The following is a 14,645-nucleotide window of genomic DNA, read 5'->3' on the forward strand; positions in this document are numbered from 1 at the left end:
ACCTGTGGAAGCATGGGTAATACAAATGTTAAAATGATGGGAATAGTGGAGGATATCTATACATGGGTCTCTCACCAAGCACAACCCTGTCCAGTTGACATCTGTTCCTTCCCTCACCTTGATACTCACCCTTTTCTATTCAATGTGATATAGCTTCAAATGTAACCAAGATTAGCAGTCAATGGCCCCGCCCACCTCATGGTACCATGCTTTAAATCTTACCTCTCTTTCTAATCTGGGGGTTACTCTCCTACTTGTTATACCATGTTGCCTATTTAATGAGGGATTGTATTGAACCTACCACCATTCAGTCCATCCCACATCTCTCATCACAACACCCATATTTAAGAGATTTCAATAGAACTGTTACTCATGTTTCAGTCATTTGACTGCAGCCATGCTGGAGCACCGCCTCCTTTAGTCGAGCAAATCGGCCCCAGGACTAATTCTTTGTAAGCCTAGTACTTATTCTATCGATCTCTTTTGCCGAACTGCTAAGTTATGGGGACAAACACACACAAACATATATACGACAGGCTTCTTTCAGTTTCTGTCTACCAAATCCACTCACAAGGCTTTGGTCGGCCCGAGGCTATAGTAGAAGACACTTGCTGAAGGTTCCACGCAGTGGGAATGAACCAGGAACCATGTCACTGGTAAGCAAGCTACTTACCACACAGCCACTCCTGCGTCTATGTTTATAACTATAAGCTCATAGCATCCACAATTCTGTACTACCAGTCATCACTCTCTCTATCTATCTATTTCTCTCTTGCTGCCTTGGGTTAGTTATTATTTGACATTTCCCACCTCTATTACTAGCCATTTCTCTCTCTCTCTAGCATAATCACCCAATCATTTTTTCTTTCTACTCATTACTCATTTATCTTACTGCTCCAATGTCATCACTCTTATTCATGTTGTCTTCACCAAGTAAAGACAAGTTAGACTACTGATTAACTCTTTAATACAAAATGGGGTACAAAGTAACCTAATTAACATTGGTGCCATAATAAAATGTACTCGGTGGGTGAAAAATGAATGAAGGCAACATTGAGTTGAGTGGGTAATTTAGTTCAAAGTAGGATAACTTCTCAAGTGCTGCTCCCAATACACCCTGTGAAGTGGTTAGTTAAAGAAAAGAAAAGAAAAAAAAAACAACCAATCAAGCTAAAGATGCAAGAATGCTTGAGCAATATGAGTTCCTTTAATGGATTCAGAAGAGCAGTAACTCTGAAGAAAAACTCAGATTTTGTTAACCCGTAATACCAATGCCAGATTGGGAATTTGATTTAAAATAATTTCATATGTATCATCACCATCATTATTCAGTTAATATCCACTTTTCCATGCTTACATGCATCAGATAGAATTTGTCGAGGCAGATTTTTTTCTACAGCCAAATGGCCCTTTTTGTTGTCAACCCTTGCCCTGTTTCCAAGCAGCGTAACATTTCCCATGACCAGAGACGTTATCATGAAGATCGGAAATGAAGGACACCAGCTGCATGACGGTGACATCTGTTTACATACATTCACACAGCAAGGGGACAGTAACATACACATGCATGCAAAGGGTTTCTTTCAGTTTCCTTCTACCAAATCCACTCACAGGGTTTTGGCTTGCTCAGGGATATAAAAGACACTTGCCCAAGGTGTCACACTGTGGGACTGAACTTGAGACCATGTGGTTGGGAAGCAAAATTTTTACATATCTGCACACACACACACAAAGTGTTAAAAATCTTTTCCTGCTACCAATGAAAAATTTATACCAACATCAAATATTACTCATCTTCACTACTACAAAGCCAGTAGTAAAAACAAACAACTTACTCAGCTGAAGATATGTTTAGTAGTGACTTTTTTTTTTACAATGACCAGTGCTCCTATACAAATCTATCCCTTTTTTTATATGCAGACTTGAAGGAACCCACACAATAACAAACAAACACTAATTTCTCACACTAAATATAATCAATCTTTCAACACAGAGTTGAAATAAATCTTGAAAATGAATCCCAGCAATAAAGAATTAATTACACAAAATATAACCAAATTAATGAATGCCACCCAACTAGATTCAATAAAACATTGTCAATCCAGAAAAATACCTTTGCTTCCTTCCTTTTCTTCTGCCTTTCAGAATCATCACTCCCTCTCCTTATCCCACCACGTTTTGTAGTTGAATAAACTAATTCTGCACAAACAATTTAATCAACCCTAAAAATATTTAGTCATGTACCTATTTCTTTACTACCCACAAGGGGCTAAACACAGAGAGGACAAACAAGGACAGACAAACGGATTAAGTTGATTATATTGACCCCAGTGCGTGACTGGTACTTATTTAATCAACCCCAAAAGGATGAAAGGCAAAGTCGACCTCGGCGGAATTTGAACTCAGAACATACGGCAGACGAAGTACGGCTACGCATTTCGCCCGGCGTACCTTAAAACTACAATATTACACCACCACACCTACTTTGCTGCCTCATTTGTCCACACAAAATTTCCACAAGGCTTGGAAAACCAAAGTACTTTATATTCTCAGGGAGGCTACTATTGCAAAACTTTTAAATAACTGTTCACATTTTCCTTGTATATACACACAGATGAATACACACACACATACACATGTGTGCACACATATCAATCACCTACAAAGGATAGACATTGGACTTTTAGTCTCTTGCAGCAGAAGTTTTAACTATCAATTTGAGACACGCCTTTTGAAAATGCTAATTCAACTTAACCATTTCTAAATTTTTGCTACTCCAGTGAAATCTTGGTGAATTAAATACCTTTGTAATTTCATCACAATATGAAAATATTTTAAAGAAATATAACTGTATAGAAATAAAACAAACTGAAACAGTCCATGAGTTTATCAACAACAAAAACTGATCTTAATCTCAAGTATTGAGTCGTAACTAAAAAGACAAACATTGTATCATGTGAGGATAGCTCAGTTGAAATTATGAAATAATATGTACAGTTAAAAAGTTACTTCAATACAGAGGACACTTCAGACAAGAAGAAGAGGAAGAGAAAGAGAGAATAAGCAGTGAATGTTGGTCAGTCTTCAATGCTTATTTCAGAAAGCTGGGGGTGGGGTGGGGATACTAGGTAACTACTGAGTTGAGAAAAAGAGAGGAGTGATGTTGCTAGAGTTGTCATCAGTCTGCCTCAAATGGGATTCTAATAGTTGTTAGTATATAAAGCCATCGTTGCAGCAGACCTACAATCAATAATCCAACAGTTTCAATGTAGCAAGAGTAAGCTAACGGCTGTCATTTGCCAAGTTGCAGCAGTTACTATACTTCAAATGTGCTACCATTGCAATGAAACAACCAAATCTAATTAAGGGAAATCTGTTACCATGGTATCAGCTAGTTAACACTCGTTGAACCAAATGAGTACATCTTGTGGAAGAAATAAATAAACAGGAAGCTGATCCCAGCATGTCGCTATGGTGACTTATTTGTTGGGATCAAGGAGGACCTTGATGTGAACGATACTAAAAACGTGAGAATTAGTAGAAACAACAAGTTAGTTCAGAACTGATTGATAGGAGAACCATACTGAAAAATGGAGGACATAATTAAGAAGATGCAGATATTAAATGTCCCAAAAAATTTTTTTGATATCAACAAGTGGAACACAAGAAAGTTAAATTGAAAATGAAACAATTTGAAACAGAACAAATGAGCAAGCCTTGGAATATTGAAGAAGGCTCAAAGACAGTCATTAAACTATAAGAATAACAAATAAGGATGAGCCCTGCATGGATTGATTTTGCAAGAGAGAAAAATACCAACTAAAAGCAACTGTAAAGCATTTTAGTCCAGTTTAGTACTGCTTGTGGCAACTATACCAGCCTCAAAAATGTATAAAATATCCATGGTAGCTGCTGTTTTTAATGAAAGACTAAAAATACTTTGGTATGTGATGCAATTCTAATTTCTTTCAGCTGGAATATTTTAAGTAACAGTAAAAAAAAAACAACAAAAAAAACAACCCATTTCTACATTGAAATGATTGTAATACAAGATTTCTTAACTAGTGTTAAGCAAAATCTTCAGATCCCTTACAATTGGCAATTTTTGCATTAATAAAAAACAATTTTGTTAAAACACCACAGATGACCTGCTTCAATTGTGTGTATGTGTGTGTGAGAGAAAAAAATTTTTTAATGAAAAAGTTTCAGAAAATGATAGCCAGTCAGTCAGTCAGTAGACCCCCACCTCCATCATTCCAGAATAAAAATGACTGACTGAAGTTCTCATTCCATGAAATATTCTTGAAATAAAAATTCTCATGTGATACCAGAAATGGGTAGACAGGTGGGGTGGCATTTTTGGAAAGTCATCAGCATATAAGGGGACAGATTAAATATTTAGAGTAATTAACAGGTATCATTAATAAACTTTCACTGATGTAATCACTTGCAATTACATCAATGTAATTAAGGTTAACCAGCAAAATAAGCTCATGAACCAATTTCTCAAAATCAAAATTCAGAATTAAAACAGCCCCAAGTTCAGTTTGTATTAGTTTAATATTGAAAACAATATCAATTTCTTTTGTTTCAGAACAAAGCCTCCCTCATACAGAAGAGGAAAACTTGTATGCTGTAACATGGATGCTTTTGTTTCCCCCATGGGATTTAGAAGCAAAAGTGAAATACAATAGTTACAGAGAACAATTTCAGTTTTCTGTGAACTTCATCCTCATTGAACAGTGACTTTTCAACATTAAAACAACAAAAACCTAATATCAAAAGCATCTTTTGCAAATTGGTACAAAATGTTTCAGGAATAGTTAAAATTACAAAGGAGGTTCCTGACATCTTGCTATTCCTAATCACCAGGAATTAAATCATTTTATAAAAAATGGCAAGTAAAAAAGAAAGATAATGATTTCTTTTGCATTAGTCTATTACATTTTTTAAACAAAATACATATTTCCGTTAAACTTCAGAGCTGTTAGAATTTGGTCCTTTTATAATTTGAACTTGAATACTTCAAAAACTGAGCACAAAGTAGTCTGGCTTCACTGTTTGCTACAACTTAACAAGACAGGCTGTTGGTATTCAGCCTAAAGTAAGTCTTGATAAGCAAACTTATGGTCATAACAATAACAGCCACAATTAGGTACAGAGAAGACTGAATTGGCCAATATGTTTGTCTTTCCTAGTTTCAGACAATAGTGATTAGCAGTTTGGCTGCTATGCTTAGCAGGTTGAGTGACAGCATGTAAGAGTGACTTCCAAGTAAGAAGAGGATAGAAGGAAATATAATATATAAAGTTTACTGTTCTATTAAGGTAAGATCAACAAAATAAGCACTCTGTCCAGCGATAAATATCTTTTAATGTATTAAGATAAGAACTACTAATAGTTTTTTGCTATGAAGACATGTGGATAGGCAGGCTTTTAAAATGTGCCTTGTGGAATCTTCAAGCTCTGAGCACTTCTATCTACCAAATTCACTCATGAGACATTGGTTGCTCTGAAACTGAAAGCATGGAGTTGTGAAATAAAATTCTTAGCCATACAGGCTTGCTTGTAATGATATGTTTAAAAAATTGTTTGACCTAAACCAGAGAAGCTACATCAGTGACTCAGTAGCCTAGAGTTTCATGTCAAGGCACTTAATATAGGTATACTGGTATGAAACTTGAAGCTGCTGTGTCAACAATGTAACATCTCAGATCTATATAAATGAACAAATACATGGCATTTTGTACTTGATTTTTGTTTTCAGTATTTGTATAACCAATCACACATCCATCTATACATGTACACACACTTACACAAATGCATATATGAAGGGGTACTCAAAAGTAATCAGAAACGTTCTGTGGGACAAGCCTGTTGTAGTTCAGGCTTCTGCTGCTAAAAGCCACTTCATGCAATTCTCAGGAATCAGTCTGCAGACTGGCGGCACTGAGTGCAGTTATACTCCCATGTAGTGCGTCTGTTTTGCAGTGCTTCTCCTCTGTTCAGCGATTTTGGCTTTGACTGAAACGAAGGAACAGCATGCTTCCAGGAAATTCTATTTTCTGCTGGGTAAACGACAGCCAAAACAATAGTCATGCTTCAAAACAGCTCACAAGGATGATGCCATGAGCAAAACACAAGTTTATGAGTAGTTTTTATGCTTTAAGAATGGTCAGAAGACCAACCTTGTTCAGGGCAACCGTCAACCTCCCAAACAAATGAAAACATCACGAAAATTCATGAACTGATCTTGGAGGACCATTACTGAACAATTGATGAACTTGATATGATTGGCGTGTCCTGGAGATCCTTCCAACAAAGTGTGAGCGAGGAATTGCAAATGAGAAGAGTTGCGGAAAAATGTGTGCCTTAATTGCTCATGGAAGCTCAAAAGCAGTCACAACTGAATGCTTGTCATGAACTGAAAGAACAGTTGGAAGTTGATCCACCAGATCTGTTTTTGAAGGTCATCACTGGTGACAAAAGCTGGTGCTACAGAATTTGCAGATGTGAAAGAGAAGAAAAAAAAAAAACGATGGAGGCATTAAAAGGCATCACTTCGCAAGAGTTCCAGGACTGCTTCAAACAGTGGCAAATGCATCTGGACCAATGTTTTGCTTCAAATGGAGAATATTTTGAAGGCAATAAAAGTGTAAACATGTAAAACTAAGTGAATAAAATAGCATTGCAATATTCCAGTTTCTTTGGGGTACCCCCTCATACATACCTAGAAATACATACACTTAAACCATATAAACTATAATATATACAGGTTGAATGAACTGTTAGAGGTAAAGCTTGAAGTCACAAACAAAATCAATGCTCTTAGTATATATACTATGTATATACATGTGTGTGTATAGTGGTGTAGGTCCTGACAGGGTTGAAATTGCAGCGCTCCTAGACATCTACTCATTCTGGACCTTTCAAAAAAAAATCTGAAGTCCATTGGTGCCAGAATTCCAGGTGTGTCACTGGTAAAATCACAACTTCCAAGATGCAGAAGAATGAATTTAAGCACAACTTTATTATTTGTTACACTTGTTTCTGAACCAATCTGTTTCTAACCATATGCCATGTAAATGATTGCAGGTGAATTATGTCAGAATGGCACCTCATCAGACAAGTACTAAATCGTGCCTCTTTGCATTGTGTCAAGAATATATGTTTGATATTTCTTATATAGAGAGAAAACAATAAAGAGCACAAAAATAATAACAGCAGAAATGATAACCGTTTCAAATTGTTTCTTCAAGTGTCAACAATTTAAGAAGGAGAAGAGTTGATTGTTTACATCCACCTCAATACTAGACAGGTATTTTATTTTACTGATTCTGAAAAGTCGAAAAGCAAAGTTAACTTCTGTGAGTATTTGAACTGAGAACGTAAAGAGCTGAAAGAAATGCCACTTAGCATTTTGTCTGATGGTGGAAACCTGAACAATAGCAACAATAATAAAACTAACAGTAGTCAGACAAGAGACATTGTTCAGTCATTGGGACAGTAGCGAGCAAGGGTCACCAATGTATTTTCCTCTCCTTTGTCAATCCAATTTGACTCCAGTAGAATTAATATCAAACAACAATAGCCCATGTCAATTTTTATCATTGTCACCTCTACAGCTTAGAATAATTATTACCTGTAAATTCTTGCCACCCACCACAACCCTACACCACCAACTTATTGTGTTTCTGCTTCATCTTTAGTCTTATTTCATCATCTCTCATCACCATTAATACTGCTGTTATCATCATCATCATCATTATTCTTTATGATTGTTATTATGTTTGTTTCCCTATGGTATGGTTGTTGATTGAAGAGACTGTGTCCAGGGGGACTGGGTGGGGGGCGGGGGGGGGGGTCATTGTCAAGGATCTCAGACAGTACTTTATGTAATGTGTTATGTAATAATGTTTGACTTCTGCTTTGTATTTGTACAAGTTGACTCCAAGTCTCACCCAGAGACCTCAAGAGACAAGTTAGAAGTTGGTGTTATGCCTGGGGTGTCATATATTTGGTTTTACAAAGTATTGTTATAATTATTGAGACAACAAACTTTAATAATAAGTAGTGGCTAATGTAGAAAATATTATGAACCTCAATGATGATGATGATAAAATTAACATTTGAAATTAAAACAAAAACTGAATTATATGAAAATAAAAAGAAAAAATAGCTCATAGCAATAACAGCAGAAAACAAAAGCAGTAAAAATTAGGTTAGGCAGTATTAATAGCATTAACGACGATATTCTTTCTAATTTTTGGCACAAGAGTATTAATATAGAGGGAGAGGAAGTTAGTTGATTACATTGTCCCCCCAGTGCTCACTGGTACTTATTTTATGAAAACCCCAAAGGATGAAAGACAAATTTGACCTTGGTAGAATTTGAACTCAGAACATAACGCCAGAAAAAAATGACACTAAGTATTTTGCCTGGCATGCTAATAGTTCTGCCACTTTAATTAATAATAATTATTATTTTCCCTATAGACACAAGGCCTGAAATTTTGTGGAGAGGGAGTTAATTACCTCAACCCCAGTGTTCAACTGGTACTTACTGACCTGAAAGGACAAAAGGCAAAGTCAACAACTTTTGAACTCAGGACATAGAGGCAGAAGAAATGTTGCTAAGTAGTTGAACTTGTTAACAATTCTACAAGCTCACTGTCTTAATTAATTAATAATAGTTTCACATTTTGGCATGAGGCCAGAAATTTTAGGGGACAAGATTGTTGGTTACATTGATTCCAGTGCTCAACTGGAATTGCTTTTTATCAATCCTGAAAGGATGAAATGCAAAGTCAAATTTGGCAACTTTTAGACTCAGAACATAAAGGCTAAAGAAATATTTGTCCAAGTCGCTACCAATCCTACCAGCTCACTGCCATTATTCATCATCATCATCATAAGGCCAGCAATTTGAGGAAAGGGATTAAGTTGATTACACTGATCCTAGTGTTCAACTGGTACTTATTTTAAAAGCAAAGCCAACCCCATCAGTATTTGAACTCAAAACCTATAGAGTCATTTTATCCAGCATGGCAATGATCTTGCCAGCCTGCCACCTTAAGAATTAAATATAAAGTTAACTTTGGTAAGATTGAACTCACAATGTAAAGAGTTGAAACACTTTAAAGCATTTTGCCCAATACTATAGTGACTTTGCCAATTCATTGCCTAATAATAATAAAGAAGAATGATAATAATAATAATAATAAATTTAGTTTCAAATTTTGACACAAGGTCAATGATTTTAGGAGGAGGTGGTTAATTGATCACATTGACACCTGCACTCCGGTCCTCAACTGGTATGTATTTTATTGACTGCAGAGGGATGAAATGTGAAGTTGGTACCAGTAAAATTTCAACTCAGAATGGAACGAGTCAGAAATAGCGCTAAGCATTTTGTCTGATGTGCTAACAATTTTTTTAATATTCCATTCTATGTAAATCCCTCACACTATGTTTGCCTCATTTGTCACCCTAGTGGTAAACAAAAAAATTATTTTTGCCTTTTTCATTATTGTTATTACTATTATTGTTGTTTTCTCTTTACATAAGCTATACCAAACATTCTTCACACAATGCAAAGAGGTACAACGTAATGCTTGTCTGATGAAGTGCCACTCTGACATTCAACCACACATATGAAATCATTTACATGCATTGACCCTAGAAGCAGAGTGGTACAGAAACAATTGTAATGAATAATAAAGTTGTGCTATATTCATTTACCATTTTATATACATACACATTGCTATATGTATATATATATATATATTATATATATATATATATATATATATATATATATATACATATATATATATATATATATATATATACAAATCCACACATGGATGCATAGTCATAAGTTCATAGTACACACCTACGTTACTATCTTTAACCTTCTCTTCCATCAGCCACCACACTCTCCTTGACCTAGGGTTACTACTATTGTCACCCATCAGTGACTAGTGAGCAAAACAATCTCACTAGTGATAGCACTACAATGTGCACCTAATGCAAACCATAAACTGGATGGTAATCACATACACACATTCATCACTGAAGAGATCAAATCAGGTTGAAACACCAGATGAGGTAATCCAGCAGCATTCTGAATGAAGCCCAGCCATTTTTAACAGGTCTCTTTCATGGAGACAAAATATTACTGCTACTACCATTCCAAATTTCACACAAATACACATACAGGCACATATACTGATATGCATGCACACACACAGGATATACCCCACCACCACTACAATGCACAAAACAAAGTAAAATAGAGGGAGGTGGTAATAAAAGAGACAAACAATATGAAAATATACTGACATAGTATGCAGGATTTTAGACATCAAAGAAAGGAATTAAAGTAAACTGAACATTTTCAAATTCATTATCAAAGAAATGTAAAAGAATAAGCAAAGGGAGGCAAAAAATACAAATGATACTGATTTTGTGATGTTTACATTACAGGCATGGTATAAAAAAGAAGTTGGAGAGTGTGATAGTAGAATCAGTAGTCGACACAATCTAGTTTATAGGGGAAAGTGGTGGATAGGCAGGAGGAATAGAATAAATGAGGAAGAAAAAGTTTGAGTATGTATGAAATTTAAGTCATTCTTGTAAAATAATACATCCAGCAATGAATATGCATACACACATAAATATATAAACGTACATATACATGCATGTAGTTGTTTGAATGTATGAGATGGTTTAAATGTATAAGAGATGTAATGTAGTCCATGTTTATATGCAAGTACTGACTTATATCGTGGGTAGAGGAGGAGAATGAAGACGATCATATGTGTGTGTGTGTTTGTGCATGAGAGGTGCACAGTACAGGCATGCATGCTCCCCCCCTCTCTCCTATCTCTTTGCATACACCAATGTAATACTATATAGCAGACACAAGCAACCTCCTTGGTTCCTGCTTAATCACTTCCCTGTCATCCTATCGTATATACATGAGCCATGCTCATAACAAAGGCAATACTGTGAAATATCAAGTACTATCAATGCTCTTATCAACCGTTATAACACCCAAGCATTAATTCCTTTATACACAGACCAATTTGGACATCCTTAATCTTCACTGCTTGGATTAATCATGTTGGAGCCATATAGTATTACTCTCCCATGCACAGACACACACTGAATGTTATGTTTGGAGTACCATTCACCACCTGCAGTGTGCAATGCATACATACCAATATCATTGGAAAACTTTTACATGCGTGGGAGCAAACATGTATGCATGCCAAATGCATACAGAGAGCACGTGTGTGTATGAAGTGTATGTAGAAGCAAGGTCAAGAAAAGATGCTCGTGCATATGTGGATGTGGGTAGATATATGTGTGCGTATGTGCATGGGTATGAAAATGCCTGACTGAGCACAGTAACAACTTTAATTTATGGAAATGTTTATAAAGGCAATAGTTGAATGCCAGGTCTGCCAAACCAGAACTCATTACACCCAAATACTAGAAAAATGTCAAGACGTCTACTATCTTCATTTTATACCTTCACATATGTCACCGACTATAGTTCTATTAATACTATGATCCGGTGCACTTCTATCTCACTTTCTCCACTATTTATGTGTGTGTGATAGATAAATACACATACACAAATACATGTGTATATGCCCATCACTCTCATCCAACTCTCCTCAAAATTATCCAACTATCTTGTAATCTGCCACAGTTTAGTATACCACCTTTCTCTAGCATCATATATATGACTGAAGTGTATAGCCACATGCAACCAAAACATTGTAATATTTACTATAATATTTAGGATGTGAGCCAGTTCATTTGTGAAAATGTGTGGAAGATATAAAGCTTGAAAAACGGATTACGCTTTCTGTTTCTTTCACGTGTGTATGTGTAACAACCACACAGATGTGTTCATAGTGTTCAAATGTCTGTGTACACATAAGCACACTCCCTCCATCAAATTAACTGTACAGGTGTACTATGTGATACATGTCAAATGATGAAATGATCATTGAGCAATGCAAAATGAAGAGCTTTGCTCAAGACCACAAGAATGCCCAGTCTGAGAATCGAAACCATGATCTCACAATCATGAGAGCAACACCCGCATCACTAAGCCATACACCTACACACACACACGGTCATTTTTTCATTCTTTAACGGGTTGCAGCCAAAAGGCTGCAATTACGCTGTGACACCACCAGCATCATGATCTTTTCAACTGTCAACCTAGTTGGTTGGCTTTTGGGGAATGAAGGAGTTTTATTGCTGTAATGTAGGTTTACTTGGGATGTACAGAAGGTCAAAGTGGGTCTTGAAAGCGTCTGTCCTCACCCATGCAGATCACAAGATTATTTTGGCAAGATATTAAATAGCTAAGGGCCTTTCAATCTCAAGCCATTGTAGTACACTAGACAAGAAAGGTGGGACCTCTGGAACAGTGATGTCCTCTTTGGGAGCTAGAATAACTCTTGATATCAAGGTTTGGTGCTAAACCCTTTAGGATCTTCCATATGTATATCACCACATATGTATACATACACATATACATACACATATATACATATACATATACATATTTACACATGTATATATATGTATGTATATATATACATACATACACATATATATACACATATATATACATATGTACATATATACACATACATATATATATACACATATATATACATATGTATATATATATACACACACATATATATACACATATATATACATATGTATATATATATACACACACATATATATACACATATATATACATATGTATATATATACACACACACATATATATACACATATATATACACATATATATACATGTATATATATACACACACATATATATACACATATATATATATATACATATTCACACATATATATACATATATATATGATGATGATGATATACACATATATATATACATTTATACATACACATACAACAGTAAGCACACAAATATGAAAGCTGGAAAAAACTGTACTCGAATACCAGAGGTAGGGTAATATGCTTTATTAAAACACAGCAAAAATTTCACAAAAACTGTTGGAGTTTCACACTGCTGTTCGTCAGACAGTTTCGTTTAGAATGATGGAAGTTATATGTAGAAATACAATTACTTTCATAGACACACATATGAAAATGCTTTTGTTTCATTGTTTAAAATCATATAAAAATCGAAGTAAAAACTTTAATTCAAAAATAGCTTCTGAAGAAGGAAAAAGGCCTGAATACCCAGGGTAAATAATCAGCTGTAAAATTAATAAAATAAAAGATATATCTGTTTAAAAAAATTTTCATGCTAAAATATATGTACAGTTAGCAATAAATACAGATACCAGACAATCTATGATATACCTATATATCACTAGACATACAGATGTAGGTACATGGCTACGTACATATACAGACATAATGGCATAACATAAATATATAAAAATGCATATATATATATTTATATATCCCTCTGCAAAAAGGTCTCAAATTTTATTTGATTTGCTTTTCGCAGGAAGGAAAGTTTCTATTGAAGATGCGTCACGCCTTCACCTTCGAAACGCAGAGTAGATGAAACCATGGCAACTGAAGAAGGGGTTTTTTCCTTGTGTTATTTGTCCTGTACTCTACTTTTTTGTCGTTTAAGAAAAATGTCCAGTTCCTTTGGTTTGTGCCTATGATTTCGTTTCTCATTGTGTTCGACGTTTTTTTGGTGTCCTGTACTCATATATGCGTGTATATATACATGTAGAGGTAGGTACGTACATATATGTATATATATATGCATATGTTTTATTTATTAATATATATATATATATAATATATATATATATATATATGTGTGTGTGTGTGTCTGGGGAGAGTCATTTTCCACTTATTTCTTATTTATATTTTCCTAAAATTTTCGTTGCGTCTTGCAACATTTTCAATAGTCTTGACTGTCTGTTCTTTACACTGCGTTCCTTTTCGTTGGTGCGCATGTGTGTCGGTCAGTGTGTGTGTGTGTGCCTATGAATACATGCGTGTACGTATGTATGCATGTGTGTATATATCGTCATGTTTCAGTCTCCATTTGAGTCAATATATACATGTACACACACACACATATATATATACATATAAACACACATATATATGTGTGCACATACACATATATATGCACACATAGATAAACACATATGTATAAACATATATATACACACATACATATATATATATATATATATATATATATACACACACACACATGCACATGTGCATATATATATATACTTATACATAAACATATATGTATGTATATATATATATATACACATATATCATCATCATCGTTTAACGTCCACTTTCCATGCTAGCATGGGTTGGACGGTTCGACGAAGGACTGGGAAGTCAGGAGGCTGCACCAGGCTCCTGTCTGACCTGGCAGTGTTTCTACAGCTGGATGCCCATCCTAACACCGAGAGTGTAGTGGGTGCTTTTTACGTGCTACCTCTGATGTTGGTCTTGGCGGATTCAACAGGTCATTCTACAATCCAAGGTTAGCACCACAACCCGTCCTGCGAGCCATGAACTCACTTACATATATATTTATATATAAAAACATAAATACATA

At 35.2% G+C, this 14,645-nt stretch overlaps 1 protein-coding gene across 2 annotated transcripts in view; it reads right to left on the minus strand.

The window, feature by feature from the left end:
• The window catches only part of LOC115219757 (guanine nucleotide-binding protein G(q) subunit alpha), a 65,424-nt gene that overhangs the window by 36,713 nt on the left and 14,066 nt on the right, over positions 1–14,645 (minus strand). The window lies entirely within an intron of this gene.

Source organism: Octopus sinensis, linkage group LG15, assembly GCF_006345805.1.
Source record: "Octopus sinensis linkage group LG15, ASM634580v1, whole genome shotgun sequence".
NCBI lineage: Eukaryota > Metazoa > Mollusca > Cephalopoda > Octopoda > Octopodidae > Octopus > Octopus sinensis.